Source organism: Telopea speciosissima, chromosome 5 (assembly GCF_018873765.1).
Source record: "Telopea speciosissima isolate NSW1024214 ecotype Mountain lineage chromosome 5, Tspe_v1, whole genome shotgun sequence".
Taxonomy (NCBI): Eukaryota; Viridiplantae; Streptophyta; class Magnoliopsida; order Proteales; family Proteaceae; genus Telopea; species Telopea speciosissima.
Window position 1 is genome coordinate 30,082,657 of NC_057920.1, and position 20,400 is coordinate 30,103,056.

Genomic DNA, 20,400 nt, shown 5'->3' on the forward strand with positions numbered 1-20,400 from the left:
ATAAGCTATCTAATGTTCTTCACCATGCATGGAGACTGAAGGAAGTTGCAAGATTCTTTCGCATTGAGAGAGAGAGAGAGAGAGACTGGATTCCTGGAGATTCTATTCAAACTCTATCTTAATTAGTTTGCTATTTGAGTGCAAATCACGTTTAAAGGATTTCTATAAAAGAGGGAGAGAGAAAGAGAGAGAGGGAAAAGAAAGAAAGAAAATAGATAAATTACGTGTGACATTAATATCCCCACACACAAATATATAAGGATCTTACCAATAACATTCTAGAATCACAAACATAAGAGAGAAGATGTATTGCATTCACTAACGTATGTTGTGAAACGATTCCTTGACTCCCACTAGTCATAACGACGTTCATCTTCGAATCGCTGCAGTAAGAACGAACAATGAAGCTTATAGGTTTCTTCCTCTTGATCTCCCATAATGTATCTCATTGATGGACTAATATGAAACTTAGTACAGGTAGAGAGAGGACTTAGAGTCCTTTATATAAAAACTGTCATGCACTCATCTCATCAAGGATTGGTATTTAGAGTAGGACTCTAATCCCCAAGTTGGAAGTCAATAGATTTTCTCAATTAAATCCATTTATTATAATGAGACATACTTGATCAATAAGTTATGGTCATGCAGGATACACAATTAGGGAATTAAATAATTCCTGCAATCTCCCATTTGAACCATATGACCACATAATAACGATCTCAACACAATCTGAACTTAAACATTATACTGCAGTAGAAAGGTAACTCAATCACCTTATACTAGCACAATTATAATACCTTGTCTGAATAAAACTACCTATGCGGATCATGGCGGTTATACATCATACATATTGACATTTACCCTTCAATAGTCACAACACTAGCAACTCTATTCAAACCGGATCATAAATAGGGAATAGAGATATAGTCTATAACAGGTCCAACATAATATCTCACTTTCATCAGACAAAATGTGTACACATAATAACAAAAGTAAGAAATATTCAAAAACATCAATATAAATGTGATCACTATAAAAGAGTGTCAAGTACAAACATAAATGACCAAATACATTAAATCTTAATCAGATTCATATCTACAACAAGATCTGTACAGAGCTTTGGCTCTAAGGCCTTGGTCATTGCCTCATTGGATCCACAATCATCATGTTTGTTCTACTATGTACAATAGGCACTTCTTATTTATGAATAGTAACTACAAAATTGTATTTAACTCCAGTATATATTGCTCTATATAAATTATTATCATTCTTGGAGTAATACAAAAGTGCAATAAAGTCTCAACAAATTCTTAGCTGGTCTGTAATGGTGTCGACAACCTGAAGTCCTGAGATAATAACCATATTGCTATAAATGTAGCCTCACATTATGCTACAAAAAATCTACTCTCTTGATGGAAGTAGATGTAACGGATCTCTCCGTGAATTTGATAGAAAATGTGGCATAAGGAGAAGGTAATTGAAGAGAAATCCTCTTCAATGTCGTTGGAGAGGATCCAGGCTCAATCAGTTGATCTGTATCAAGGATGTTTAGACATACATTGGGAGTATGTGATTGAATTTAAGTTTGAATTTTGATGTGGCTTATCCTTAAAATGTACAATTAATCCAACAATCAATTAACTGTTGGATTGTCTCCATCAAACCCGGATATTTTTGGAATAAAAAAAAATTAATTGTAATTATTGCATAGACCTTTTTAAGGGCTTATAAGTTTGTTTCATGGGTTTTCACCTAAAATGATTCTCGAACCCCTGCAAATCATTGTAAATGTGAATAGTGGAACCACTATCCACCAACCAACAATTGATCAGTTCAAAAGACAAATTAGACTCATAAAGAACGTGAACATCACATGTACCTTCTTTAGCAGTCTCTGTTTCATCCGACTTCTTGTCTTTCACAGTAGCCAGGTAAGCACGACAGTTTATTTTCCAGTGACCCTCCTTCTTGCCATAGAAGCACTTGCCTTTGCCTTTATTGCCAGACTTCCCACCCTTGAGTTTCAGGGTCTTACCCTTACTTCCCTTTTTCTTCTTCTTCCCACTTGAAGAAGGCTTTGCCTCAGTTGCATTGACCTCAGCCTTGTCCTTTTTCAAGGACGCTTTAACCTTAACCAGTACATTAGCAAGCTCGGTGATCTCCATCTCCTTATCGGACATCTTGTAGGACATCTTAAAGGGTGCATAGGCAGAAGTGAGTAACGCTAAGATCACATCGGTCTTATATCGCTGGCTAAAATCAGTCCCCATGGATTCTAGTTTTTCAAACAGATTGATCATTTTCATTACATGATCCATCACTGGAGTCCCCTGGGACATCTTGGTGTTGTGGATTTGACTCACCACATCAGAATGGGCGTGTGTCAACTGCCTGTTGAACAATTTAGCAAGCTTATCCATCTTATCCCCAGCAGTGCGTATATCCTTGACTGAGTCCAGAACTGACTTTTCCAATGATCCTAGGATATAAAGTGACGCCTTGGAATCCCTCATGAGGAACTTCTGCATCTCTTCATTTGCCTCAAAATCGTTCGGGTCGGGTTGAGGAGGAACTTCTTTATCTAGAACTGTATACAGTCCTTCAGCAGTCAGGAGCAACTTAATGCTCCGGTACCAATCGACATAGTTTGTACCATTAAGTTTGTATTCGTTAATGAGTGTCAAAAGGTTGGAATTAACAGCAGTCATTGTATAATTATCTACACAATGCACAAGTGAATAACCACATGCTAATTAATAACCATTGAAAATAATAAATTGAGCACACACACATCAATGGTCTTTCATTATTTGGGTTTTCCTCATAACCCAAAAGATGAATTGGATACCTACAACCCTTGCATGCATAACTTACCCTGTCGGGAGTCATTATACACACCGTGGTAGTGTGGACTAGGCTGTCCGCCTCATGGGCTTCCAATATTTTTGGCCACTTGGGTGTCATGTCTAAATCCTGTCGGCTGACATACACCCAAGTCATGTACTTACCTATTGCATTAATTAGAATCATGGAATCATGAAAAATAGCCCATTGTCGCAGTGCCCTCTCACTATCCATACCCTAACGTATCTAGATAGAGGTAAATATAGATAAGTGTGTGACAGTGGTCCTGGCAATGTCCTGTCGATGTATGTGGGGCATATCACACAATCTCTACATTTATCTTCAATAGGAGGCCATGGTCATGTCTACCGATTAAGACTAGTCCATATCATACATGTATTATGATTAAAGAGGGATTAAGCAACTCTCACATGCATGGATAGATTTAAACAACATAATTAATCAACATTAATTAAAAATGATTATGGGATGGCGGCATTTTTATCAAAAGCAATTAAAGAACCCTCCCAATAAAAATAAAACTAATAACTTTGGGTACATTTATCATGCCATAGATGCCATGCCTTGATCATCTCCTCCGCCCGATCACGTCTTCAAAGTAGGTGACTTGCATCTCCATAAGCTTTGAGCACCACATGTAGATCACCATCTACATGCCCTGAGAGTCCTAACTCCTCTAAAATTACAATGGAAACCTAGGAAAAATTCTATACACTTTTCTTTCTATAATAATAAAGAAACCCTGCATGAAAAAACCAACCCACCATTTAGGCTGCCCATGGGGTGGAGTACATTTGTTTATAAAAAAGATAGGGGGAGAGAGAGAAAGAGAGAGAAGCATCACATCCACCCATAATCCCATGTATCACATACATAAATAATCCATCCATTTATTAGAATGTCATTCCCATAATCACATCATAATATAATTTCATGTATGGGCATTAAAACAAGTAAACTAAAAATAACATGGATTTCCTCAATTATTGAATCACCACATCACATGTGATAACATGCATCCAAACTCAAAAATTAAAATCATATTTTAATTGCAAGCAAGTGGAGGGAGGGATCCCTTCACCCATCTTCTTCTTTTAAAACCAAAAATTCAATTTTTCCCGTAGGCAATAGCCACTGGCACCGTAGGCAGAAGCGACTGGCACCGTTGGCAGTAACCCAAAAAAAAAGGAAAATATGCAAATGGGCAGGGAAAAGGGGAAGGGGCATGCATAGAGGCTTGACAGCGTGCGCTCCCCCCCCCCCCCCACATGATTAAAATTAAAAAAAAAATAATCATTTATTTGGATACATGCTTCAATAATTGGAATAAATAAATCAATAATCAAATCCATCATACATGGGTAGGTTGTTACACCAACAACCTTGTAACTACCTATGTGCATATGGGAAGGTTGTTACAACAACCATATTATAACCACACATGTGCCAACTTGCATCCTACTCATGACAATCATATTAATCCATTAATTATTAAATATTCATGGGTGGGAAAGGTGGCTCTGATACCACAGTGTAAGCCAAACTACGGTCCAGATATAAAACCATGGTTCCCTAGGGAAACCAATTATAAACCAATTAGGGTATTGCACACCCTGGGTTAGCCCATAGTGTCCCATGGGTGCCCCATTTTAATTTTTAGGGTTTCTCATGGTTGCCCATGGGACCCTATTGCAACCCTGTTAGGGTTTCTCCTTCCCTCATGTGTCCCACGCAATTATAGAGCACATTAGGGACAGAGAAACAACATCTCTAATCCATCACATGGCAAGAGGCATCCATCCCATACTCGAATGCGCAGCGAAAATAAATCGATTCAAGTTCTTTCGCATCCCATAAATATTAATAATTAATAACTAAAGGAATTAAACAAGAATTGCTAACCTGGTGAGCCTCAAGTGTTGCTCATCCAATAGACAATGGTTCTTCCTCCAGTGAGCGCTCCAAGCAAACAGATCTGAACCTCCAATGGTGCTACCAAGGTTCTTCAGCACAGAACTAGGGTTCCTCAAACCCTAACTTTCAAACACAGATGAGAGAAGCAAGAAGAAGAAGAGAGATCACAAGAGGGAGAGAGAGAGACTAAAAACGTAAGAGAGAGAGTGTCTGCCAAAAACGTGGAGAGCTTGCTTCCCTTCTGCGTTTTGGTCCCCTATATATACTATTTGGATTTAATTAAATCCTAGTAGGATTTAATAGAACCCCTGTGAGAGCCTGACTCTCTCTCTCTTTGTTTGGCAGTTCTGTTTAAACTCAAAGTGCTACATAGGTGAAGAAGCAGAATCTAATAGGGAAAGTATTAATTAGATTCTTTATTTAATTATTAATGGATAATTATAATTAGCACCAAATCCATTAATTAAATAAAGAGCCAATTAAATTAGCAATTTACAAATAACTCCCTATATGATAACAATTTATCATATATAGCCCCCCCCCAACTAATCAACACCATCATTATGGAATCTAGGGCATGTACACATGTACTGCCAAACCCCAATCCATAGTACATGTCCATATAAGAGAGTCTGTGCATCTGATCGGGTCCCGCAAAACTCGATTAAACACTTTATTTTAAATAACTATAAATAATGTATCATTTTATGTAAAATAAATTTTGCAAAACCATTTCCAAAACAGCACTGGATCCAAATTCCAATCCGACCATACACAGACAATCTCTATCGTGGTGTTCCCCAATCGGGCAGTGGTAACCATGTTGAGTAACTCCTTCATTCACAAAGCGTTCACGCATTCCCAGAACACCGGCTTTAACTCACTTGAGTCTCAGTCATAGATGAACCAAAGAATGCGGTCACACTGTGCAGTGACAGGGTTCCCTCAGGCAAAAGGGTGTCGGTGACACATGTCTATCCCATCCTACATCTGGCAATAATACATGAGGGAATCGACAAAGTAGATTCTTCGCCAATACACACATCAACATGTGAGTACTCGCATTCATACTCTGACATCACATGTCTAGGCATACCCAATGCGACGACCATATGATAAGGGTGCCCAGCCCAAACCCTAGTTGTGACTACCATTTTAAGTATAACTTACAGACACATAATGCTCAAAAAGTTTATATCGCATGTGATAATATTAAACTAAAATGTATAAAAGTTCAATACAAAGGTAAACCGGATTGAACCGGACCGAACCAGGTTTGATGGACACACATATCCAACATAAAGCTTCCCATCTTACAAGAAGGGTGGCCAGTGAGGATGACTGCTGAAACACGAAAACCACGCACAAGGGAGAACTGAAAGAATGACCTCTTGAATCACCATTGGAGAATGACTTGCACAAGCTTGGGTCAAAGAAAACACAAGAATACAAAGGGAGCTTCGAGATTGTCAACCTCGGATGCCAGTTCTAGAGCCTTGGTTCAAAGGATTGAAGAAACCTACAAGTTTCCTGCAACCCATCACCATCTCTTCCCTATGCCAGAGGAAGTTTCTCCATTCCTCGTAGAACCAGGAAAAAGATCTGCAAGAAGCAAGGAAAGTAAGACTCTGCACTCACCTGCACTCACCTGCACCTCATCCTCAACCCTGTAGGCGGCTCAAAATGCAAGCATCACCTAAGCCATGGACCTTGTACTTGGAAGGGGAAGGTCCTAAGGAAGACCTACAAACAACGAGGCAATACATTGTTTGAAGATTGTCCCTATAAAAACACTGGTGTTTGAAGATTGCCCTTAAAAGAGCTAGTATGACAACTCGAATTATGTTGATGTCAAGCCAAAGCATTACTGTCGCATACATAAGACTCCAAGTTCTAAGCATGGAGGGATCAAGAAGAAGAGAAGAAAGTTCCTTTGATGGGGACATAACTCTCCGCTAAGGAAAATACAAGGTAGAGGCTCGAAAGATGACAAGGATTGATGCCCAAAAGAAGATGATGCACCTCCTTATAAAGAGGTGTCAATGGCTAAGATCTAATCCAAGTGGATGCACCAGATCGACCAACCATCTTTCAAAAGATGCCCCACTTCCCAAGAAAGTGGATCACGTGGCGTAACCCCAATATATAACACGAAACGATGCATCATTGGTCATGTACGAAGAATTTCATGAAAGCACTTGAAATAATCAAGACTGATCTAAAGAGGAAGCTTATGCCCACGACCATAGGGATTCGACGACCTAAGCTAGGCAAGAAGTCATGAATTCCCTCTAAGGAGGAAGCTTATGCCCTCAACCTTAGGGATTGGACAACCTAGACTAGCCAAAGAGTCAAGAATTCCTTCTAAAGAAAACCCTACACGGATGATCTCCCTTGAAATAGAGATGAATTTCAGTAGGCGGACAAACCTAAGAAACAGGGGAAGTCGTACAAAAATTAAATAGTAGACACATTAGAGAGGCCATAAGCCAAAAGTTTCATTATATCACTTAAGGACCCCCATGAGGTCCCCATACTATACAAAAAATAAAACAAAAAAAAAAAAAAAAAAAAGGACAAGAAAGAAAAGCAAAAAAGGAGGAAAATTTTCTTCAAGTCGGCACATTGGGAAGAGGCCCATCGTCGGGCTTAATAGGTTCCTCCAGGGGACAACATCAGGAAGCTTTGTCGCGTTAACAACAAAAAGCACCTCGTCCACATTCTCATCTAGTAATCCCCATCAAATCAAATCCTTAAAGTTGAATTGGGGGGCACACACTAAGTAAGTGCCTGATCGCCTTCTTCATGCCATCGATATAAGCGCCAAAGCCAACTTCCTCCATCCCGTCAGCAGGAGGCTTAAAAGGCGCATGCAATCACCTCGGACGTAGTCTTCTCTTTATATGCTTTGGCCTTTACCTCTACCTTAGACACTGTTATAGCTTTAGAGGTCTCTATGTTTTCAAGCGCGATTCTGAGGGCCTTTAACTCCTCTTCCACGAAAGATACCCTACTCTCTGCGGCAAGTTTTACGTCAGACAAGGCCTTCGCCTTAGCCTTGCCTCAAGTTGAGACTTGTCCGCCAATAACGCTCTCCCAAACTTCTCAATCTTGGTCAGTTATGCTGCCCCCCGATGACATCGTGTGATCAAACTAAGCCTTCAACTTCTTATTTTCAGTGTCAAGATGGCCATAGCCATCCTCGACATAGTCGAGCCGATAAACGGCCTCGATGCTATGAATCAAGGCCTAACAAATTAAAAGTCAAAAAACAGCAAGGGAATCAGAAAGGAGAGCCATCGCAAAGGCAAAAAGAGACGTGCTGAGGCCAGCGTCTAAAAGATCCTTGATATGAGCTACTTGTTATCAAGCTCCCAGACGTGCACCGAATCAGTAGGAAGGTGACTCTTGAAAAGAATTTCCGAGCAACCTCAACAGATTTGGGTCTAGAGCCTTGCCAGTGGAAGAGACCAAAGCCTGGTCGAAGCTGCTTACCTCAACCCTAGGGCAGTAAACGGGGCCTCTTCATGATGAAAACTAGGCTTAAGAAGGTGGCGAACATATTCCATCTCATCACCCTTCTCGGTAGAGCCTTTATCTCCCCCTTTATCTCAACCTTTTATTTTAAGCCCACTGGTTTCTTGGAAGGGGGAGGAAGAGCGACAAGAGAAACATTTTTGCTCGAATCAGCAACAAGACCATTGCTCTTATCAAGGGAAGGGGAGGACGACCCAGAACCGGGCTCTAGGAGAAACTTCCTCTTCATGGAGGAGCCCTCTTTGCCAGGGGCCTCCTAAATGACTAGGACCTCAGAATGTGTGGGATGGGCCACCACATCATTCTTCTTCTTCAGTCTGGCCTCAAACTTGTTCGGATTTATCTTCACTAAATGAAACAGAATGCAGGTCAGGAAATGAGAAGCAATGGAAAAGGATAGAAAAAAGCAGAGGCAACTAGGGCTCACGCTGATCCACCTCAGCTTGGCTCAACCCCAGACTTCTGAGAACACGCTCCTTACTGAGGTCCCTTAAGTCGAATGTCTTATCCTCTAAGACCATCCTAACTGATTTTATGGCCTCACCGTTGAGATAAGGCTTCTCATTGGCAACCGAGCTCTTAGCAGCCGACCATATCAGCCAGGGGTAAAATTGGTCAATCTGGGCAAAGAAGAACTTATATTTCCAGTTTTGATTGAAGGTTAAATTTGGGAAAGCTTGTACCTTCAATCCCGGATGACCAAAGAAATAAAACCACCTTGATCGAAGTTATGTTTCTTGTAAACAAAGAAGTGGAAAAGACCTCAGGAGTAGCACGTACGCCTCCCTAATTTTGTAAACAATGCGACAAACCCAACGATGAACCTCCACCCGTTAGGGGCAATAAGGGCAAGCAACAACCCATAGTATTTGAACAACTCATTCACCACATAATGGACTGGTAATGGGAACCCGCCTCAAACATGTGCTTTTATAGACAAGCCTCTCCGACTCTAGCAATACACACATTTTATTGGGACCCTAGCTTCCTAAGACCAATACTCAGGAGAATGGTAAGGTCTGAAGAGACTCAGCAGTAACGGAACTAGTATTATCAAAAGCCGCAGACGACCTAGCGGCTAAGGACGGTCTGGGTTGGTTAGAAACAACAGGAACTCCACTCTGGTTGCCCACTGTCGGGTGTTTTACAGGTACTCTTCTCTCTAAAGTTGGTGGAGGTTTCTTAAGAACCAGAGTTGTAGAAATACTAATGGAAGAACCTGTAGAAGAGGATTTCATTTCTGACTCAGAACCCACGTCCATACCTTGGACCTGTCTAGAAAGATCTTCATCTAAACTCTCATTGGATGCAGAATTGACAAAAGTACACATTTAAAGCGAAGGAAGAAGGAAAACTTATTGTTTGGCTCGAAATAAGAACACCAGAGACGAAATGAACTTCATCACCAACAATAAAAAGTGATTCTCTGGCCTTCAAGGAGAAATAGAACCAAAAGAAGCAACTCAGGAAGACGAAGATCCAAAAAAATATACAAACGAAGTAGTACGCCCCGCTAAATAGCCAAATTTAACAGCTTGGTTGAACCCACGCAAACAATGTGGGTGCAGTTACTCCGGATTTTATGGCATTTAATCCAACTTGTCATCACCCCTTCGACTGCCCGAGGAGGAGTGGAAGCGTGTAGAGATGACAAGCGTGAAAATCGAGAGCCATCGGGAGTCGAATTGTCCCAACGGCATCCGTAGCAATCTTTATAAATTTTCTAAGGGAAAATTACCACAATGACCCTACGCATGAGGAAAGTTCCTTAGCAGTTCATGGTACCCGCAGCTCCTAACTCAGGTAACATCTACTCTTGCATCTCATAACAATCAAGAGCTGAGGGAGTAGGGGGCTTCTGATATAGGTAAAATATATCCACCATTCACAGCAAGACACATGACACGCAAAGAATAAGGAATCAGAGGAAGATTCTAATATATCGTCAGGTCATCCCAGCTAAAATAGAAATCATCTACAAACCAAGCACTTAATAAGGGAATCACACTCGGAATAGGAAACTATAGCTGCTGCACCATTATGGCAATGAAGATCTAGCATGTCAAGAACTCAACTCCCTAATAGGGGAAGGAATCACCGCACAAGCGCGGGAATAGAAGCCTTCCATAAGTAGAACTCCCCATGCTAATTATGTCTCCCAAAGTGAAATTGCTATCTTGGGAAAACAATGTACCAAAGATGGACTATCATCACCACCTCAGGCTACCAGACACCCCACTATAAATAACGCCTCCTCCATGGACCAAGGTATGATGAACAATCCCAATTACTCTAGACTCTTGTGATTTTGCTCTGTTATTCTCTATAATTTCCAGAAAGCTGACTTAAGCATCGAAGAATCCCCACTGGAATCCGCTATGGCCCTCTCACAGTGGTCTGTTCAGTGCATTCCATAGGTTCATCGATTAGCGCAGGTCGTACTAGTGGGAAGACAGTTTTCTACCCCAACAATTGTATTTCTCAAGTTTTGGGCAAAAAGTTTGAGAGAGCTAGTGGTAGTTAGTTTGATTTTGCCTCATGCTTTTTCCCACTTCATTGGAGGGTTTCATACGAAAATATGGTGTCTACGAAAAACATAGATTGCCTCCATTTTTTTACAGGTAATCAACACCTTTAATGGAAAAAGGAAAGAAAGATAGCAGGAAAGAATATGATGAGCAAAGAATCTACAAAAGAGAGCTTCAACCCAAATGGAAACAAAGAAGCAAATTGTCAATAAGGCAGTGGGTACCAAACTTATACAAGAGAAAAAAAAAAAGTGGGTCACGCCATCTCCTAATGGGAATACATTTTCTGTCCCAAAACGTGACCCCTTGCGCAAACGTGGGGCCAATGGGAGTGTGCATTAAAGTGTCAACAGGGGTGGCATTCCACCATTCATGAGTGCAGGGCGGTCGTTTCATCCCCTCTTTGTCTGGGCTCTGCGTGCACACTCGAGGATAGAGTTCTTTCTACCTTTTTTTATTTATTATTATCTTTCATATAATAGATTTTGTATTAGGTTCAAGATTCTGGAATTATTGCGGGTTGTTTTTTTTTTTGGATTTTATCCAAATGCCCCCTGAAAATGCCCATTTGTCCAAATGCCCCCTTATAACTTTTCTAATTGTAAACTCTCTCTTACTTTCAAAACATTGTAGCATTTTGGTCCAATCCGTTAGAATGGAACGTTAGATGTTAGTTTTAGAGAATCTAATGATCAAAATGCCCTTATGAAAAAAACCAACCAAAATTAAAGAATGAAGTTACCAAATTACCCTCATCTTCCCCAAATAGTTTAGGTTTGAAACTGAAACCCTAAACCTAAACGATTCCACAACTAATCAATTTCTTAATCAATTTTAACTCAGCAATTGTTCTTAAAGTTAACTTCCATTACTAAGCTCAGCAATTGTTCTGCAACTATACTGCTCATCATCTCCTCCTGCAGATCTCAAATTCGAATCGCCGCTGACTCTTCCGACCACTGAAAAGGGATTCAAAACATGAATACGACCCCAATAGCTCTTTCCTTTCTTCTACCACTCTTCACCGTCCATTATTTTTCTGTTTTGAATTCTTCCTAAACTGGGTCTGAAGGTTTTTCCCAGATTTTCTGATTAGGCAGAAACACACATCCATAACTTAGCAAATTCGAATTTGGGAATAATTTTGAAGGAGAATGAAGAAAAATGGATGTAATTCAATCAGCATTACAAATTTTTTTTTTGAGATGGGGTCAATTTTGTTATGAAAATCTTGGTAATGGAATGAATTAATTCGGGTATTGCACAAATTCATTCTATTTTTTTGTTTTCTAAAATCCCAACCCTGCCGAAACCATCTCTCCATTAAATCCCTGCAACTCATCTTCCAAACCTTAGCTATCTCTTCCTCCTCTTCTTACCACTCACCTTTCTGATCCTGGACCATCTCCTTAGCCTCCAATTCAATCTCTCCTCTTGTACTTTTTCTTCCTGTTGATTTTCATGTTCATCATCAACTGGCCCATCTTTGTTTCTCAACCTCATATAAGAAAGCTTGGTGGTTGAAGCCATTTCAATGATTGACATGATGGGTGCTTTCTTGGGAAACGAATTGATACATTCAGATGAACTTTTGAAGAATGGAGAGATGGAAAGATGGGTTTGCTCTGTTTCTCCTCACGGTATCCGATCTCCTCTTTCTGTTCTTTATATTTGGAAATCGAAAGGGAAAGTATGAGAAATAGATAAGTTGCAGAAATTGTTGAGGGAGGAATTGCAGATTCCGTGAGGTTCAGTTGAGGTTGATGATGATGAAGAAGGAGATGGTCTGCAGGGTCTTCACCTGAATTTGATTTCAACGAGCCTCCATGCGATGAATCGGAGAAGTTCATATTGCAGAAGTACCCATCAGGGGAGATCGATTGGCTTTGGAAGATGAGTTGCAGGGTTGAGTGTTAATGAGGGTAATTTGGTCATTCTACCATATCAAGGGCATAATGGTCAAAAAAAGTCCAGCCGTTTGGATATAACATTCCATTCTAACGGATTGGACCAAAATGCTATAATGTTTTGAAAGTATGGGGGAATTTACAATTAGAAAAGTTGTTACGGGGCATTTGGACAAATGAGCATTTTCAGGGGACATTTGTAAAAAACCTTTTTTTTTTTTTTTAATCAATTTGGTTTTTCAAGGGTCTAGGCTTCGCTTTTTCTGAATTTTAAACCCTTCGACAGATACTGAAGTTTCCAATTCTACTTAATCTTTTTTTTTTTTGGTCTTACGAGGTGACGAGAGAATGAAGGCATACTGTTTTCTCTTAAATTTCCACTAAAGTCTTCAATTAGTCTTACCAAAGGGTTTGAAAACTGACAGCAAAAAAATCTTGAATTGTAGGTCTACTATGGCGATTTTTCCTTTTTCTTCTCTTGACTGTTTTCCGGTAACACATGGCCACCGGCGACCCAATCCTGGTGGCCCACGAAGCATTTCCACTACTGTCGGTGTTGGGAATGACAAATGGAGAGACTTGACATGCTCAGGGTTAGTGTCTTCCCAGGAGGCCAGGACTTGACGACGTAGATGCACTTCCCTACATTGAACCTGTGGTGATATAGGAGAAGCAGGTGGTTCGATGCAACATGGAGGATCTTTACGAAGAAACGGATAGATGAGAATCAACACTCATGGGATATGTGTTCAGACCCAAACCATCTTTTGCTATCATGAAAAGATTTGTCTGGGAGAAATGGTCACATATCGGCTAAGTTGAGGTTTTTGGCCTAGAAAGTGACATTTTCATTTTTGACTTCCAAGCATCGGAATTGATCAACCAAATTCTTGATGAGGGGCCATGGACGTTGGATGCTCGACTGCTGATCTAATGTCCGTGGTCTCCTGATATTTTACTAAGTAAGAAAGAGGAGACTCAACTTCCTCTTTGGATTATGCTTTATGGCCTGAACCTCCATTTCTGAGGAAATCGAGCTCTAGACTATTATTGGTGAAGCCTGATTTCGGTCTAGAAGTGCGGTCTAGATTTTCAAAGGGCCATTTCGACCTCAAAACGATCTCGGATTGTCAAGACCTTCGAAACGGTATATTTTGGGATATATGTTATGTTTTGGTCTGACCCTATCTAGTTTGGCAATTTCTGGGTCCAGGGGCATTTATGTACTTTTTTGGGTTAGGGTTTCTCTATATAATATTTTTATCTCTGGGAGCGCTGGTATGAGGGTTTGTAACATTTTCAGAGAATAGTGAAATTCGTTCTGTTGCTCAATCGTGGATGTAGCTTCCCATCTTGGGGGTGAACCACATAAATCATGTGTGTTTGTGTGTGCTTGTTCTTCTCTGTTTTTCATATTTTTTCTGCAAATCGCCATTTCTGGGCATTGTTTTCTTAACATAGGCAAGATCGCCATGCCAACTAATATGTGCCGACAGGAGAACTTCTCAAACGGAACGATTATCGTTTGCACGGTTTTGTGTGCTAATCAAGGCAAAGGATGGTCTGCCTTCTTCCATTCCCATTGTTCTTGACGATGTTTCTACCATTGAACAATAGGTAGAATATGATTAGGCTCCGGCCTTATGCAACACATGCAAAGTCTTTGGTCACGGTGATCGTTCTTGTCCAATGGCTACAATAGAACCAAGGCCAAGACACTTAATGGAAGAAGGTCAATGACCATCAGGCAGCGTGCTAGAGGCAAGCGATCCCTACCAGTTGATTTCAAAGTTGGGTCTCTTCACGGAGCAGGTGCCCAATCCGGTGATCGTCGCCCCTCAAACTCCGGCCAAAGGGATCTTTATCGCCTCCAGTTCTCTGCTCGGCCCAGTTCCTAGTGCCTTTAACAAGGAGGCACAATGGCCACCCTACCCCTGCCCGAACACTTTGCCTGGTTGGGATCCACCCCCCCCCTCCCCCCCTCCCTCCCTCCCCCCCCCCCCTTTTAGAGGCATTGAGGAACTGGGTCAGGCAGGGACTGGAGGAGATAAATTTACCTGCCAGAGAGGGTGTACAATCCAGGATCCAGATCTTCTGCAGCACGCGAGGGGTCACATTAAATAGCAATGAACATTAAAAGACGTGGCAAGACAACGGTTGAGACCTCTCATACAGTTTGCGCTCAAGATGGGGCTTCCACTTCCAACATAACCGTGCCAACTGACGTCCTTAACCCCACCCATGCCCATGCAATCATGTATGCCATTATTTCTCAAATCTCAACTGTCTAACCGTTCTGATGGACTTGGAACGTTGAGGTGTGAAGCTCCTCCACTCACCAAACCGGTCTGTACGTGATATGGTCCAATCCATCAACGATAAGGCTGATCGGATTGTTCCCATTACCATGAGACCCTGTCATGGGAACCGCTTTGCGATTTTGCAATCAAATCAACCAGTGAATGGAATCGATGATGATGAGACCACTTATGCTATATCATGAGAAAAAGATAGGAGTCCGGGTCGGAGCAACCCATTGCATAGCTCCAGTTCCCACAACACATCCAACTTCTTTGGTGGTGATTCAAATGCTACTTGGGCGTTTTCAGATTCCTTGGCATATTATTGGATTGGAGGATGATATTCACGATTTGAGGGATTACTTTCGGAGCTGAGTCTTCATATATCATGCTAGAGAGATCAACAACTGTGCAGACTTCTCGGCTAGTTTTCTTCAATCCCTATCAAGAGATCCATCTATGTATTGATATTCTCCTATAGACTCTTTCCGCTCTTACATAGGACGATGGCAATGGGAAGCAATTTTTTAGATTGTAAATTCATACTTTTATTCCCTTATTAATATAAAATTTTCTCCTATTCTTTAAAAAAAAAAAAAAAAAAAAGTCTTGAAGTGAACCATTGTATTAATAATGGCAAAACAAAGCTATGTTTTGATATTTCCCCCTCCCTCTGCGCTTTCTAGGGTGGTAGTTTAGACAAATTTGGCAATGAAAAAAGCTACTTTCAAATATAACGTATCAAATGTGAGGCGTCATTCATTGAATCTTCACATTGGAATATTGACCTTCTATCAGGCTTCCTATTCCCCAAGTCATTCATAACACAAATAGAATACATATCACCCAAGGACCAAATTTTTGGTGGTGTAAACTGTCATCATCAGGAAGCTTTTCCACCAAACTGGCATCCAAATTTCTCCTTAAAGAGCTCAACCCACCAGTGGACAAGTCCCCAACCCAATTCTAAATGGTGGAACTTCGTATGGAAACTTCAAATACATCCTAAAATCAAATTCCATCTATGGAGAACTTTCCATAATGGAATCTCAGTTAAAGAATATCTTTCAAAATGGGGCCTGTATGCAATATATCTCAAGAATCTTTACGGCACGCTCTCTTCTCCTATCACATACCAATCGAATCTGGGCAACGGGACCCCTTGGGCTCAGGGTTAACCATTTCCATCATAACAATCCCAAAACTTTTCTCCTACACGTTTTCCAATCTTTATTTCTCAACAAAAACAATTGCAAATGGGCCTTCAATGTCATTGCTGTATCGACTTACTTCATTGGGCATCATAGGAACGAAGTTGAAAAGATGGGCTCAAATCCTAATCCAAGGCTAATCCGTGAGAAAATTAATCGTGGGATTGCTAATCTACAATTATCCAAAATCCCCTCCCCCCAGGGTTTGTTTCAATGTGAAGAGAAGAATGGTAATGTATCTATTCCTTGCTTTATTTCAACCATCACAAATCTAACTAACCCTATTTTGATCTGTGTAGGTTACTTTAACAGATGTGTAAACAAATTTGAATGGGCTTTTGGTGTTTTGTATAATGTTTTGGTTGAACTTAACTCTATCTTGACAAGTAATTGTATAGATGCAGCAGCTAGGGGACTTCTAAAAGGACTGCAATTTATAAATACTTGTGGATGGCCTAATATAAAGGTTTGGAATGCACCTCAAGAACTGCAGGACTTGATCAAGGAGCCTTTATTACCCACGACATGTAAAACTCTTTTTATATCTTTAAGCTTCTACAATCATAACCAATTAGTTTTTGTAATGAGGGGGATTCTCGGGTTATCACTTTGTTTAACAAGCTTGCCATCAAAGCAAGCAAGCTTGATAAGGGAATCTCGGGCAATGGTTCTGTAAACAATATCTTATCCTAACTTTAATGTTTATCTTTTCTTATTTTTTTTATTGAAAAAATATGAGGAATCTCAAATGTAATTTTCTTACACGTCAGATATCCTAAGTATAATTTTTAACCAATTTTTTATTTTAAAGATTGTTTTATTGAAAGTTTACATAATTGACCTGATAGAAGTTTATTATTTTATCACAAAATTTATCAAAAAAGAAATCAAAAATCAAATATATGGATTGAGTTTCATGTCTGGTTGTGTAAGGTATGCTAGTGCCTCCTTATTTATCTCTCTCTTTCCTCCGTCAAAATAGGTAGATATGTGATTTTATATAGGAAAAATTACGTAGATTCACTAGATAAGAAAAAGTATTACAAAACAAGTAGGTTAGACTTTGTTTTACACTAATTTTTCTTGTAAACCTACTTGTTTTGAAATATTTTTTCTTATCTAGTAGATCTAGGAAATTGTCTCTACATATAAGGGAGGAGAGTGATAGACACATGGAGACACTACCCAACCCTGACAGTATTTTTTATTATATTTTAAGTATTTTAGGTCCAAACAAACAAATGTGGGGTCAGTGGGGTTGGTGCAAGCATGACCCTCGAGGACATCCAGCCCCAATATTTTTTTTTAGGAGGGAGTGTGGCTCCTGCGTGCCCATGGGGGCCAATGAAAATGTGAGTGGAAGCATCATGGGGGCGGGATTTCCACCTCTCGTAGGGGTGGGGTGGTCATTTCACCCCCACTCAGTCTGGGCATGGACAATATACTCCCCCATAGAGAACATTTCTCTTTATTTGTTAAACAGTCTGTCTGAAGTTTCCTGGTTTTAAACAGAAGGTTTCCAAACACTTATATTGCTCTCTCCATTAAATGGAACTACTTGGGCACATGCAGTGCGCTGACCCTCCGCCCAGACACAGGGCCATGGGAAATGAATGTCGTGCCCCCAGAAATTTCCGCTTTTCCATGGGGGTGCGGTGGTCTTCTTGTGCTCCTATGTTTGGCGTAGGGGCAACACACCGCACCCACCCTGGTTGTCAAACCCTGCTCCTGACTGGCTGGAATTTTGATTGAAGGACAGGAACCCCTAACCAGGCAACCAGGAACACTGTGGAGCATCACTCTAGTGACTGGGATTAATGAGGAAACTCTGTGCATGCTCCCCTATATACCTGTCAGAAGGTGGATAGCAGACCCCTGTAGTTGCACAGCTCATAGCATTATGTATGGCCTGGACTCCAGGTAATCTCTCTCCTCCCCATAACTATGGGACCCACCTCTGGAAAAGTGTGTAAAAATCTCTAAATGGCATTTGGGACAATGCCCTGACCAAGGGTCAAACCCCTGTGCAAGCCCCACTGAGTTTCAACTTGCTGAAATCTCTGGGCGATGGCAATGGGCAATGCAGACAAGGCCCAGAGACATCGCCCAGTGAGTAAAACAGCATATTTTAATGGATTTAAATTATGGGGACCACCCATAATGGACATGGGCACCCTCCATAGCTAGAGGGGAGTCTGAGGGACCACCTCTTACCCTTGGTTCATTGTGGACCCCACCAGTGTGCCCAGAGTGGCTGTGAATGCAGTAAAGAATGTGTTTGAGTTAAAATAATACCGCAAGCGTACGGGTCAATCATAGCTACGGGTCGAACATGAGGAGATATATGCCACTCTATTTAACTAACTTAAAATAATGCAAAGTGAACCGAATCGAATTGAACTTGCTTGTGTGAATACTTGAATAAACTTACCGTGGCTTCCTCTTCTAAATCTCCAAGTCTTGTCATCAACATAGGAACTTAGAGTAGGAAGCCTTAAACTAAAACTATTACAACCATATTGAAGACATAAAATTAAAGCATGAATCAAAAGCATTACAACCATGGAATTGAAAGAATGAAATCAAAACTAAAAACTAGAAAGCAAAAACTAGAAGGAGAAAAGAAGAAATTTCATTAATAAATTGAACTAAAAACTGAATTAAAACTAAACTAAAACTAACTAAAAAAAAAACTGAACTAGAACTAACTTAAAAATTAACTAAAAAAAAAAACTCACTTACAACCCAAAGGGCAAGGGGTATTTATAGGGGGAAGGGAGAAGAGAGAAGAGGGAAGTGGTAGGAGAAATATTCCCTAAGAAAAGAGAATATTCTCTTCTCCTTCTTCCTTTACATTGCCTTGAATCCCAAGAAAAAAATAAAAAAAATAGAAAGGGGGAGAGAAAAGAAGAATCCTAGATACGTAAACCTTCTATTTATTAAAAGGGAAAAGGTTTCGTACACGGTCGTGTAAACCGTGTACGAAACCTTTTCCCTTTTTTTTATTCAACAGGTGGGTCCGTCGTCATCATTATTTTCTTCTTCCTTCATTATTCTTCTTCTTCTTCGCAAAAGGCAACGAAGGAAGAACCCGAAATGCCACAATAGGGAGCGAGGGAGAGGAGACGATGATGGAGAAGAGGGGGAGAGAAAGCTCATCCCTTAAAAGCCCTTGAAATTCTTGTCGATTTTAGGTGAAGGTGATGTAAACTCATCTCCTCCTTTAATCCAGAGAAACCAAAACAGATGGGATTCAGAAAACGACTGAAATTTTTTATTATTGGAAAACATAAGAAACAATAGTGATTTCCCATCTGAATCCTCCTCCTCCTGCGAGAATTGCAAACTAGTTAGAAAAGTGAGCTCTTTAAACCCTTTTCCATATTTCAATCCCCCCCCCCTCTCTTTTCTTCAGTTGGGCTTCTTTTATGAGGGACCAGGGGGTTTTAGTGTAGGGCCTGGATTTATCCCCCACTTTGAATGTAGGTGGTTCTTTTTAGTTTTTTATGACCTCAAAAGTTTGGAATACTAGGCTGCCCTTCAAATTTTAAGGAAATTTTAAGAAACTCAGATCACCTATGAACCTATTTGAAGATTGGGACGAAGAACAGGGGGTGGGCGGTACGCTGGGTTGGGACAGGGTTCTGAGGGATGAAGAACAAGGGGTGGGGTGAGCTTGCAAAAGGTGTGACGTTAAGACTTGGGAGGAAGAAGAAGAAGGGATGGGGAGGTGATGTTCGTCGTCGCCTTTTAAGAAGAAGACTGAAGGAAGGAAGAAGATGATAATGATCGTGGAACCCACAAGTTGAATTTAACCAAAAAAAAAAAAAAAAGTTTCGTAGACGGTTTACACGACCGTGTACGAAACCTTTCCCCTTATTAAAAAGTAACTTTCTAATTCTAACTTGTGCTTCCTTTTCTTTGTAGATATCTTCTCCAAGCAATGAGATCAAAGCATCTTTGACTTTTCAACTTTTCATAGGTGAGAGAATATCTTTCAAAAGAAATCTATCCCAAGTAGAATTCCAAAAGTGCCCTTGGAAAGTTGGAGGAGAGAGAGAGCAAGGGTGATGACTAGGATTCCACTCACAATTACTGAAATGTCAAATCTGTCCTTCAAAAAACATGGAGCATGGGA